We start from the raw sequence: 12,631 nt of genomic DNA on the forward strand, positions 1-12,631 counted from the left end.
TTGCGGAGCACAGGCTCTAGGCTGCATGGGCTTCTGTAGTTGCAGGTCTTGGGCTTAGATGCCTCATGGCACACAGGATCTTTCCAACAAGGGGTTGAACCTGTGTGTGCCATACATTAGCAGGTAGATTCCTAACCACTGGACCTCTAGGGAAGCTCTTCACATTTTCATATTTCTTAATGGCATTTATTCTGTAAAGAATGTGAAAACGTGTGCCCATGACTTTCCCTGAAGGTGTTAAAGATGTTTCTGTCTGCATACCTTTCAAACCAGGGTACCTGGATGTAGGTAGAAGGCACCTATATGATCCAGTATGTGTTCCCTTCACTCTCAGCATATTAAGGGTATTGCCATCACTACCAGAAAATGTGAACCGTAGCCACAGATGCTCAAATTCTAAGCTTTCAGAATGTGCTTCATGCGAAACATAAAGGCTTTTCCCTTTCCTTATCAGCTACCACTATGGTAAAATAAAAACTAAACTGCTGATGCAAATGTTGCTCACAGAGAACATTTACTTAACATTAACTAAAATGTGCTATTAAAATAGGTGAATAAATTCATACCTGGCCTATTGATGCTTCTTTATTTCTTTGGGAATACTAGTGCAATTTGTCAGTATTAAAACAGAGACTTTTTGTTGTTGTTGTTAATAGCAAGGCCTAAATTTCTTCTGTCCAGATATAACCAATGTCAAGAAGTCACACCCCACACAATTAAGGACACCAGCCTTGCAGCACTGACATCTACAGCCTGTCCAATTTGTATCTTGTCTCTGGGTCATCTGAGGAAGTATAAGTGGTATTGTGGGCTGTAAACAGACCAAGTCTAGCAGGTGCCATTTACATAAACTAGAGTATCAGTAGTATCCGCTGCAGCTGTACAAGATGGTTTTCTTAAATTGAATTATCTCTCATCTTCTTCCAGTCTCAGAAACAAAGATGCTGGGTTTTGGGGGGTTTTTTTGTATCATTTGAAGAACTATCTAGTAGTTTAACATAACTAGCAAAGTATAAAGACTTGACACCTAATGGCTTCTATTCTATCCTCTCATGGTGAAAATTATTTGGTGACTTCAGAAGAGTAATAGACATTTAGAATGACACTTTGGACAGGAAAATCGAAGCAGCAACTAAGGATTATTAGTAGAACCAGTTCTAAGAGGCATTAGCAGTAATCGGCTCAGTATTAGATGACAGACACAAGCCTGTTTGGAAAGAGGGTCTTTATCATTTTTTAATAGGGTTGTGCCATTCTTTTTAATCTACTTATAGGTATGAGTATGATCCTTAAACTATTCCTGCAACTTTTCAAAAATCTGATGCTACAAATTCTGTTCATAAAGAGTAGTGAGGAGTACAACCAAGCTTAAAGAGCAATATAAAATATTGTAATTGAGAGGTTTTCTTCAAACAGGTAATTAACCATACGTTTATACAATTTAATCTACTTTTAAGTGCAAGAGAGATTGGTAAATGCCTCAATAAAGAAAAGTGTTCTGTTTAAATTGGACAAAATTGTTGTTTACTAGTGTTTATCGCTGTACTCCAAGTAGTCAAGTGATCTGTGAATCCAATTTAGTTTATTGGACAGTAAATAGAACTCATAACTTTTATCAGTATTTGTCAGGGAGCCCTCTGAAATTCACTCCATACTTTGAGGAAGTTTAATTTTATTGTATAGAATAGACTTTAATTTTTTTTGTTTCCTTTTAAACCTATGACATTACCTTAAAGCATTATCATCCCTGCAAACCAGATTGCACTAAACATTAGTGATATTTTGTTAATGCTTTCTTGCTCTAAGATTTCTTAATCCATAGGATAAAAAGGGAGCCATTGGTTCCCTCATATCTGATACAGCTTTTCCTTTGCAGACTTAACAACATTACCATTGCCACCACCAGCAATTCAAAAAGAAATCTTACCAATAGAAAGCCCATGATTAGAAGTAATGGTATCAGTAACATCTTCATTGATAATGGAGAATAGCTTTGTACATCCATATCCATTTGAAAATCTTTACTGTTATACTCAGGAAGAAATACATGGTTTTAGAAAGGGGTCCATTTAGAATACCAGTAGTATCTTATATCCCCCTACTGCAGTGATTAGGACTAAACCACAAGAAAAGAAGGACAGGAAGGATGGAGGGAGGGAGAAAGCCATCAATGTTTGATTGCTCAATTTTTTCCATAACACTACTCAGTTCAGTTCAGTTACTCAGTCATGTCCAACTCTTTGTGATCCCACGGACTGCAGCACACCAGGCTTCCGTGTCCATCACCGACTCCCGGAGCTTGCTCAAACTCATGTCCATCAAGTAGGTGATGCCATCCGACCATCTCATCCTCTGTCATCCCCTTCTCCTCCTGTCTCAGTCTTTCCCAGCATTGAGGTCTTTTCCAGTGAATCAGTTCTTCACATCAGGTGGCCAGAGTATTGGAGCTTCAACTTCAGCATCAGTCCTTCCAATAAATATTCAGGACTGATTTCCTTTAGGATTGACTGGTTTGATCTCCCTGCAGTCCAAGGGACTCTCAAGGGTCTTCTCCAATACCACAGTTCAAAAGCATCAATTCTTCAGCACTCAGCTTCCTTTATAGTCCAACTCTGACATCCATAGATGACTCCTGGAAAAACCATAGCTTTGACTATCTGGACTTTTGTTGGCAAAGTAATGTCTCTGCTTTTGAATATGCTGTCTAGGTTGGTCGTAGCTTTTCTTCCAAGGAGCAAGCTCATTTGATTTCATGGCTGCAGTCACCATCTGCAGTGATTTTGGAGACCAAAGAAATAAAGTCTGTCACAGTTTCCATTGTTTCCCCATCTATTTGCTAAGAAGTGATGGGACCGAATGCCATGATTTTCGTTTTTTGAATGTTGAGTTTTAAGCCAGCTCTTTCACTCTCCTCTTTCACTTTCATCAAGAGGCTCTTTAGTTTCTCTTAGCTTTCTGCCATAAGGGAGGCGTCATCTGTGTTTCTGATGTTACTGATATTTCTCCCAGCAATCTTGATTCCATCATGTGTTTCATCCACCCTGGCTTACTCTGCATATAAGTTAAATAAGCAGGGTGACAATATACAGCCTTGACATACTCCTTTCCTGATTTGGAAGCAGTCTGTTGTTCCATGTCCAGTTCTAACTGTTGCTTCTTGATCTGCATACAGATTTCTCAGGAGGTAGGTCAGGTGGTCTGGTAATTCCATCTCCTTAAGAATTTTCCATCATTTGTTGTGATCCACACAGTCAAAGGCTTTGGGATAGTCAATAAAGTAAAAGTAGATATTTTTCTGGAACTCTCTTGCTTTTTCTGTGATCTAATGGATGTTGGCAATTTGATCTCTGGTTCCTCTGCCTTTTCTAAATCCAGCTTGAACATCTGGAAGTTCACAGTTCACGTACTGTTGAAGCCTCTTAAAGAATTTTGAGCATTACTTGATAGTATGTGAGATGAGTGCAATTGTACAGTAGTTTGAACATTCTCTGGTATTGCCTTTCTTTGGGATTGGAATGAAAACTGACCTTTTCCAGTCCTGTGGCCACTGCTGAGTTTTCCAAATTTGCTGGCATATTGAATGCAGCACTTTTCACAGCATCATTTTTTAGGATTTGAAATACCTCAACTGGAATTGCATCTCCTCCACTAACTCTGTTCATAGTGATGCTTCCTAAGGCCCACTTAACTTCAGACTCCAGGATCTGGCTCTAGGTGAGTGATCACACCATCGTGGTTATCCGGGTCACTGAGATCTTTTTATAGTTCTTCTGTGTATTCTTGCCACCTCTTCTTAATATCTTCTGCTTCTGCTAGGTCCATACCGTTTCTGTCCTTTATTATGCCCATCTTTGCATGAAATATTACCTTGGTATCTCTAATTTTCTTGAAGAGATCTCTGCTGCTGCTGCTGCTGCTGCTGCTAAGTCGCTTCAGTCGTGTCTGACTCTGTGCAACCCCATAGATGGCAGCCCACCAGGCTCCCCCGTCCCTGGGATTCTCCAGGCAAGAACACTGGAGTGGGTTGCCATTTCCTTCTCCAATGCATGAAAGCAAAAAGTGAAAGTGAAGTCGTTCAGTTGTGTCCGACTCTAATGACCCCATGGATTGCAGCGTACCAGGCTCCTCCGTCCATGGGATTTTCTAGGCAAAAGTACTGGAGTGGGGTGCCATTGCCTTCTCCATTTTATAGTTCTTCTGTGTGTTCTTGCCACCTCTTCTTAATATCTTCTGCTTCTGCTAGGTCCATACTGTTTCTGTCCTTTATTATGCCCATCTTTGCATGAAATATTCCCTTGGTATCTCTAATTTTCTTGAAGAGATCTCTAGTCTTTCCCATTCTATTGTTTTCCTCTATTTCTTTGCATTGATTACCAAGGAAGTCTTCCTTATCTCTCTTTCTAATCTTTGCAACTCTGTATTCAAATGGGTATATCTTTCCTGTTCTCCTTTGCCTTCCTTTCGCTTCTCTTCATTTCTCAGCTATTTGTAAGGCCTCCTCAATCAACCAGTTTTTGTTTTTACATTTCTTTCTCTTGGAAATGGTCTTGATCACCGCCTCTTCATCTCTACTTCACCTCTAATATCACTTTGGCCCACTATGGCTCCAAGCCCCCTTGTCATGGATACCTGTCTTGATCAATCTCACCTAATTATAAGGATGAGTTGCTCAGCAAGAGAGAGAAGGGGAAGGTGGGGGGGGGGGTCTTGAATTAAAATTTTAAGGATAAGTGGGCTTCTCCAATCAAAGGTAGGTAAAGCACACTTCAGGTAGGGAACTTATATATGAACTATGGGGTATAGAAAAATAATTCTACAAGTTTGTATTTTTTCCAGAATGTTACTAAATAGTTGCATCACAATTTGTTGAACAAACTTTCTTCTCCCAGTGTAAAATGACAACTTCTACATTAATCATATTTTAATGTGTATGTGATATTTAATATAATATTTAATATGATAATTATCATTTAATATGTATATTTCAGTCCATTTGAGCTGATATAACAAAATACCACACATGGAGGGTAACCAAGCTTTTTATAGCCCAGGTCCTCTATATTGAGTATTCTACCCCTGATGTGGCTACTTCTTGCTACTGTAGTCTCAATTCAAACATCACCTCCTCAGTGAGAAAGTAGCACCCATCTAAATTAACTCTCTTCCCCAGTCATACTTTTTCATCCTGTTTGTTTCCTTAATGTAATTTATTGTTATTTCAAATTATCTTCTTCATTTTTGTGTTATTTATATATTATCTATCCTGACTAGAATGTAGATCCTGTGAGAGCACGGATTTTATTTGTCCTATTCACATCTGTATTCTCCCTCTCTAACAAAGGTCCTGACAGATGATAAGCTCTTAATAAGTATTTGTTGAGTAAAGTAGCTGAGCCAAAACCAGACTCAAACAGTGGACCCTTTGAGTCCTAATGCAGTGTACTTGCCATCATTCCATTTATTCTGCCTTTCATGAAAGCACTTATACGTTTGGAACTACAATAAGGATTGATGTTCAGAATAATAACATTAACATGTGCTATAAGATTCTCTATTATCAAAGAAAATTTTCATTTGAGTTCAATAAACTAAACTAATTAAAGCAGGGATGTCATGGTATGTTATTATATTAGTACATTTAGAAAGATTTCCAACTAAAGAGACTTTCTGCTTTTTCTTTAATCAGAAAATTAAATTAGCCCAGAGTTCTTCATTCCCCCAAAAGTCCCTGTTAATTAGGAGTGTTCTATAAATCTGTATTATTAGCAGAATTTGTCATCTGTTTCATTATCCTGTTTATTAGAGCAGTCTGAGCAGGGTGTCTTTGCTCATATCCTGGTTTGTGTATCACAGTGAAAAGAAAAATTATTTCCTAGATTCTCTCTTTTTTTCCTATTCTGTGACACAGGCATATTTCATGCTGTTTGTTTAACAACTTAATTTCCTTGTGTCAGTTCCCAGTATAAAGTAGGAATGATATTATTGAGTTGGCTATTAAGTCAAATAATTAGATTTAGAGTCTACTTAAAAGCATTAGTGCTTTGAAACATTGTGGTAACTGAAGATTGAAAACAGCCTAACAGTCCATCAGTAAAGGACTGTTTGTAAAGTATAGTATGTCCATTTAATGGACTATTATGCAGCCATAAAAAATAATGGGGACATTGTCTGCTTACCAACATAGAAAGATCACCTAATGAAAAAACACAGTCCAGGGCAGGCTGCATAGTGTTATTCTTTTGTTGTTGTTGTTTAAAATAAAAAGAAGAAAAATAACTATGTATTTTGCTTGTGTGTGCGTAGAGAAATTATGGAAAGATATACAGGGAAGTAATAACAGTGATAACCAGATTGGAAAATAGTAGGACTAGAAACGGGAAATAGGAGAGACTAGGGAGTGGAATGTATACCATGTCTTTCTTTTCACAGAATAATATTTGGGGTCTATAGGTTATATATTATCTGTAGTAAAAATTGAAAGGTTAAATTAAAAAAAAAAAAAAAAAAACAACCCATAACTAAAAGCATTGTGTGGTTCTGGACTGCATCTTATAGAATTTAAAAAAAGTGCTATAAAAAACATTAAGGGACTTCCCTGGTGGTCCAGTGACTAAGACTCTATGCTCCCAAGGCCAGGGGCCCAGACTTGATCCCTCCTCAGGGAACTAGATCCCACATGCCACAGCTAAGAGTCTGCATGCCACAAGTAAAGATCCTGAGTGCTGCACCTAAGACCTGGAACAGCCCAAAAAAAAAAAAAAAGCCTATTAGGACAGTTAATAAAATTCAATTATGGAATATAGATTAGAGGAAATAACAATATTAAATTTTTAAATTTATCAACCATACCATGGTTACCTTAAAGGATATATTTGTTCTTAGGAAATACACACTGAATTACTAAGGAATAAAGGACATGATATATGCAAGTTATGCTCAAATGACCTGAAAGAATAAATAAAAATATGTATGTATGTGTATATACATACGTATCAGAGGATTGATAAATTTTGACAAAATGTAAAACTGATAGATCTGAATAAACATTCTCTGTATTTCTCTTCAAACTTTTCTGCTAGTTTAAAATTGTCTTTTAGTCGCTAAGTCATGTCTGATTCTTTACAACTCATGGCCACTAACCCGACAGGCTCTTTTTTCCATGGAATTTTCCAAACAAGAACAGTGGAGTGGGTTGCCATTTCCTTCTCCACGGAATCTTCCCAACCCAGGATTCAAATCCACATCATGGATTCTTTACCACTGAGCCACCAGGGAAGCCCAGTTTCAAATTATCTCCACAGCCCCCCCCCCCACCCACCAAAAAAAAAAGGTTAATAAAAAACAAGCAAAGAATCTTAGAAGTTCAGGTGTTTAAACAGTAGTGCTTATCACTTTCTGGTGAAATTTTTGCCATCAGTTTTTTCCATGACTGGTAATGCTCATCAAGAGGCAGTGGCAAAAGTGGTGACTGACTACAGTCTACTTTATGGCTGAAAACCATCTGCCTGTCTACTTCTTATCCTGCTTTCTGTCTTTTTCAGTTTATCTTCACTGCAACTTAGAGGTGACATTTGTGATACAGTGACAACACATTGCATTTTAATATTCCTTGAACAAAATTTCCTAAGGATATTAACTGTCTTGGCACTTTGTGTATAGGGCTAAAATATATAGTTCATTTTGTAGTGGTAAAGCTACAGGAACATTTAGTCTGGTTGCGTGGCATTGAGTGACTGAATTTGTATTATTATTTTTGAGTTAGCTATTTTGGCATTTGTATGAACTACCATCTCTAGTATAAATGACTTAACATTATAGTTGATTCTAGCCAGACTGGCCTCTTAAGTGCTTGAGAAGTAAGGCATATGTCACAGTAAAGTGAGGAGTAAATTATCTGCTTGTATAAACTGTCCAGAGAATGTTTGATTTTTATTGCTTTGTATTTTAAGTATGTTAAATTTGATTGTTCTGAGTGAAAATACCCTAAGGTCTTATCTAATAAATGACACTGACGCTAAACAAATCTGGTATCAACTGAATTGTTAGTGTTTGTTTCCTGTCTGTTTAGGGAAGCACATGATTTTGTGGTACTGTAGAAGTCTGGAAAATAGGAATAATAATAATTCCCATGGGATGGGGAGGGAGATGGAAGGTTGGTTCAAAAGAGAGTGGATTTATCTATACTTATGGCTCATTCATGTTGAGGTTTGACAGAAAACAACATAATGCTGTAAAGCAATTATCCTTCAATTAAAAATAAATCAATTAAAAATAATAATAATTCCCAGCCCCTTCTCTTCTCACTTTATAAAAAAAAATTGGGAGGAATTGAGAGACAGTAGCACTTAAGCTCGTACTTGATCAGAACTAACAGTGTCATTTTTCTATAACTAAGGCAAACGGCTGTTTTTACTACTTTTCCCACAGCTACTCCAGACCCATTTCACACCTTTGAAAACTAGGTCCCAGGTAGAGTAATGTGAGTTTCTTGGGCCTCATTAGCTGAATAATGCCCATGCATATAAATGGGTCTTTGGATTTAGTTAAATACTTTGTATTTTCATGCAATAAATTGACTAGATGGCTATGAAATAGATCATGCTGGCAAAAAACCATTTACTTAGTTTGTGGATTTTTTAAAAAAATAGCTGTCTAAAACAGCTTAGGTCATTGTCTTTCAAAATAAGAATTTACTGAAAATATAATTGAATATTATTGAACATTGCTTAATCCCCTTTCAATAATTTGAAACACCATTCAAGGTCTTGGAATTTGGGGGGTTATTATTTTGAAAAGAGTTCTTATAATATAGCTCTCCGTATGCAGCAGATAAAAGATTCCCAGGTGGCTCAGTGGTGAAGAATCTACCTACCAGTGCAGGAGATGCAGGTTCAATGCTTGGGTCGAGACGATCTCCTAGAGGAGGAAATGGAACCCACTCCATTTTTCTTGCCAAGAAAATCCCATGGACAGAGGAGCCTGGTGGGCTGTATACTCTGTGGAATCGCAAAGAGTTGGACATAGCTGAGCAACTGAGCACACACGGTGCAGCAGATAATAGAGCCTGGACTACGTCTATACCAATTTATGACAGCGCTCTATACATTCTTAATATTCTTACATATTTATTTCTATTAATAAGTACAAAAGGTAGAAAATATTTCTACTTTGTTTTAGGAAATTGAACTTCACATGACACCTAAGGATAAAAGATTTTAAGAATCTACACATACATCCAGAAAAAGTATAGTAAAATTTCATTCACTTAGAATTTTTGCTAATGTAGACCAAAAGTCGTGATTCTTAAGAACATAATTCAGATAAACTCTTCCATTGTGAATTAGGTTTTATTCATAAAGATTTATCCAATTAAAAATCAATAACATTTAAATAGGAAATCAAGGAATTATATCTAATTGTGGCTTACTTACCATTTATTGATAATTATTTTCAAATCTCTAATCCAGTAATTAATTCTTATATTAATTCTTATATTACCTAAAATGTTTTATAGACATGTTATATTATTACATAATGTAACCCTCTTATAAATTGTAATGGTGTCATTAACTTAGCTCGTTTTACTTGTTTAGTGCCTATTCGTTCTAGTTTATAATTGTTAATTCCCTTTATAGTAGGACTTGTACTTGGAAGTAATAAAATCAGATTTCTTTATAAATATTTATGGTACAGACCTTTCCATAAACCAGACTGTAGCCCTTTCCTTTCCTAATTATTTCCAATAAACTCTACTTATATCTCTTTTTTTGGCCTGTATAGCAGTCTATACTACATACTCCCTAGGAAATTTAATCCTGGATATTTATGCCTTAACTTCCAATTAATCAAAAACTTGTCAACTTCATGTATGTCTCGTGTTATAAAGTGTGGAAAGGTAGTACTTAGAGTTTTTAGATAGATACGTCTAACATGAAGTCTTCTTAGCATCTATAGTCATAGGGATCACTAAGTGAATGAGTCCTCTTCTGGAGTATCAGTCTTTCCAGGAGGATCTTTTTCTCATTATCTTAACATTGTTTATCTCTTGCTGAAAGTATCCATTAGTAGCAGGTAGCAAAAAGCAGGCAGAACATGCTTTTTGAAAGTCTGAAGTTCTTCATTAAGACCTTTAAGTTTCCAAGATCTCCTTTTCTCTCCCTGTTCATCTTAGGTGAGATTGAAGGTTACAGATTTTTGGCCACATCTGTCACCAGAAAGGATGCAAATTTGTGGTTTGAGAAGTTCCAGACACCAATAAAAAGCACTATTCAGTCTTTTACAAATGTCCTCAAGGCCAGATTTCATCACAAATGCAGTAGCTTCCCGTACCTGCAGGGGGTATGTTCCAACAAATTGGATTCCTGAACCTGCAGAGTAGCAGACCCTATATATACTATGTTTTTTGTCCCTGTGCATACGTAACTATGATAAAGTTTAATTTATAAATTAGGCATAGTAAGAGATTTACAACGATGACTAATAATATAATAGTTAATAATCTGTAATAAAAATTATGGTATGGGAATTGCCTGGTGGTCTAGTGATTAGGACTCCATGCTTCCACTGCAGGGAACCCACATTAGATCCCTTGTTGGAGAAATAAGATCCCGTAAGCCTCACAGCACAACCAAAAACAAAAAAAATTATATGAATGTGGTCTCTTTCTCTTTCTCAAAGTTATCTTATTGTACGGTCTTCACCCTTCTTATGATGACAGGAAATGATTCAGTGCCTGTGTGATGAAATGAGGTGAGATGAATGACACATACTGTGATGTATTATTAAGCTAACATTGACCTTCTGATGATAACATCAGAAGGAAGATATCAAGCCATGATGTCAATGGTTGGGTGTCAGCAGCAGATGATGTCCATCATTGGGGATCCTTGATAGTTGAAGGGTATTTGTTTTTGTTTGTGTTTGTTTCACTGAAATCTTTTAGAAGAACATGGTAATTGGAAGTTGTCTCTTTTTAACATATCAAAGTTTTGCTGCCATGGTTGAATCCTTCAGTAATAATAAGGGTAACACTTAATACTGCATTCCATCCAAGAATCTTGTTCCCTAATTTTATCCTTTAAAGTCTGTGTAATCTCAAAGACTTTAGCAAATTTTGGTATCATCTGAATTGCTGGTTCTGTTTCACTCTCTTCTTTGTAATCTTTCTCTTTCTCTGTTGATGACTCAACAACTTCTTACAGTTTCTCATCTAGTAACACTTCTTTCTCCATAGTTTTCTATGTGTTCTGCTGCTTCATCAAGCATTTTGGCAAATCCTTCTTACTGTGTAAATGATTTTCCTAACTTTTCTGTTGATTCCCAGGAAGCCTTTAAAATCACTCATGACTGCAGGCCTTTACAATTTCTAATTTAATTAATCCACTGCAGCTTTGATGAATATTATTGTATCCGTAATAGTGAATGATTTCCAGTATGGCATTGTGTCTAGATTGGAGTCTGCATCAATTGCTGATCGAATGTTATCAAATACCAGGAAGGTATATGTGGCCTTGACAAACTGAATGATGCCCTGGTCAAGGGGTTGAAGCAGTGAGGTTGTATTTGAAGTTGTAAACTTCTAGCTTCAACATTTTCATGTTTATAACAGTTCAGGTTGACTAGGTGCATTATCCATTATTAATAGGACTTTAAGTTCCAACCTTTCCTCTTGTAAATATTTTTTCACTTGTGGGATGAAACATGAGTAAAAAAACCATCCAATAAATGAGGCGACTGTCACCCCTGCTTTTTGACAGTTTTTGAGAGCAAGTGAGTTCTTTGTCCTGCACACTCCACATATTACTCTGGACTTTATCACATGCCCTGCAGTGTTGCCACATAGTCAGAGTTCATCTGTCCTTCCATGTTTTATACCCTGGTACCTTCTTTGCACTGTTACGAATGTAGCTTCTATTGGGCATCTTCTTCCAGAAGAGCCCAGTTTCATTGCCACTGAAGACTTGCGTTTATGGTATCCTTTCTCCTTAATCAGTTCTAACACTGTCAGGAATGTGGCAGTAACTTCTTCATCAGCAGACTCAGCCTCTCCAGTAATTTTTATATTTTTCAGTCTAGATCTGTTCCTGAATCTGTGTAACCTTCCTTTGGGTGTGGGTGTGATCAGTCACTCAGTCATGTCCGTAACTTTTGTAGTTTGAGGTGCAACATCAAATGTAGCATAGATTTTCTTTTTCCTTCTTCACAATTTCACAGATAGAAGATTCATTCTTACTGTAGATCTTAGAAACCTTTTCACTTAAACGAAGCACTTCATGGCTTCTTTTTGGCATATTCAAATCTCCAGCATCGCTACTCTTGGCCACTGATAAGTAAAATAAGAGTTACTTAAACATAACCTCTGCAGTACAGTGACAGTTAATCTGGTAACCGAGGGGGCTATTGAATGATATATGGGAGGCATACATCACACAAAGGGATGATTCACATCCAGGGCAGCATAAATTGGGACAGTTCTCAAAATGATATGGAACTTAAAATTTATGACTTGTTTATTTCTGGAATTTTCCATTAGACTTCAGCTGACCGCTGGTAACTAAAACCACAAAAAGCAAAACTGTGGATAAGGGAGACTACGGTAATGTCATTCCACTGTCATCTGCCAGGATTAAAG

General features: G+C 36.9%; 1 protein-coding gene across 5 annotated transcripts in view; it reads left to right on the forward strand.

Annotated features, from left to right (window-relative positions):
* The window catches only part of ADK (adenosine kinase), a 550,282-nt gene that overhangs the window by 504,607 nt on the left and 33,044 nt on the right, over window positions 1-12,631 (forward strand). The window lies entirely within an intron of this gene.

This window comes from Bos indicus, chromosome 28 (genome assembly GCF_029378745.1).
Source record: "Bos indicus isolate NIAB-ARS_2022 breed Sahiwal x Tharparkar chromosome 28, NIAB-ARS_B.indTharparkar_mat_pri_1.0, whole genome shotgun sequence".
Taxonomy (NCBI): Eukaryota; Metazoa; Chordata; class Mammalia; order Artiodactyla; family Bovidae; genus Bos; species Bos indicus.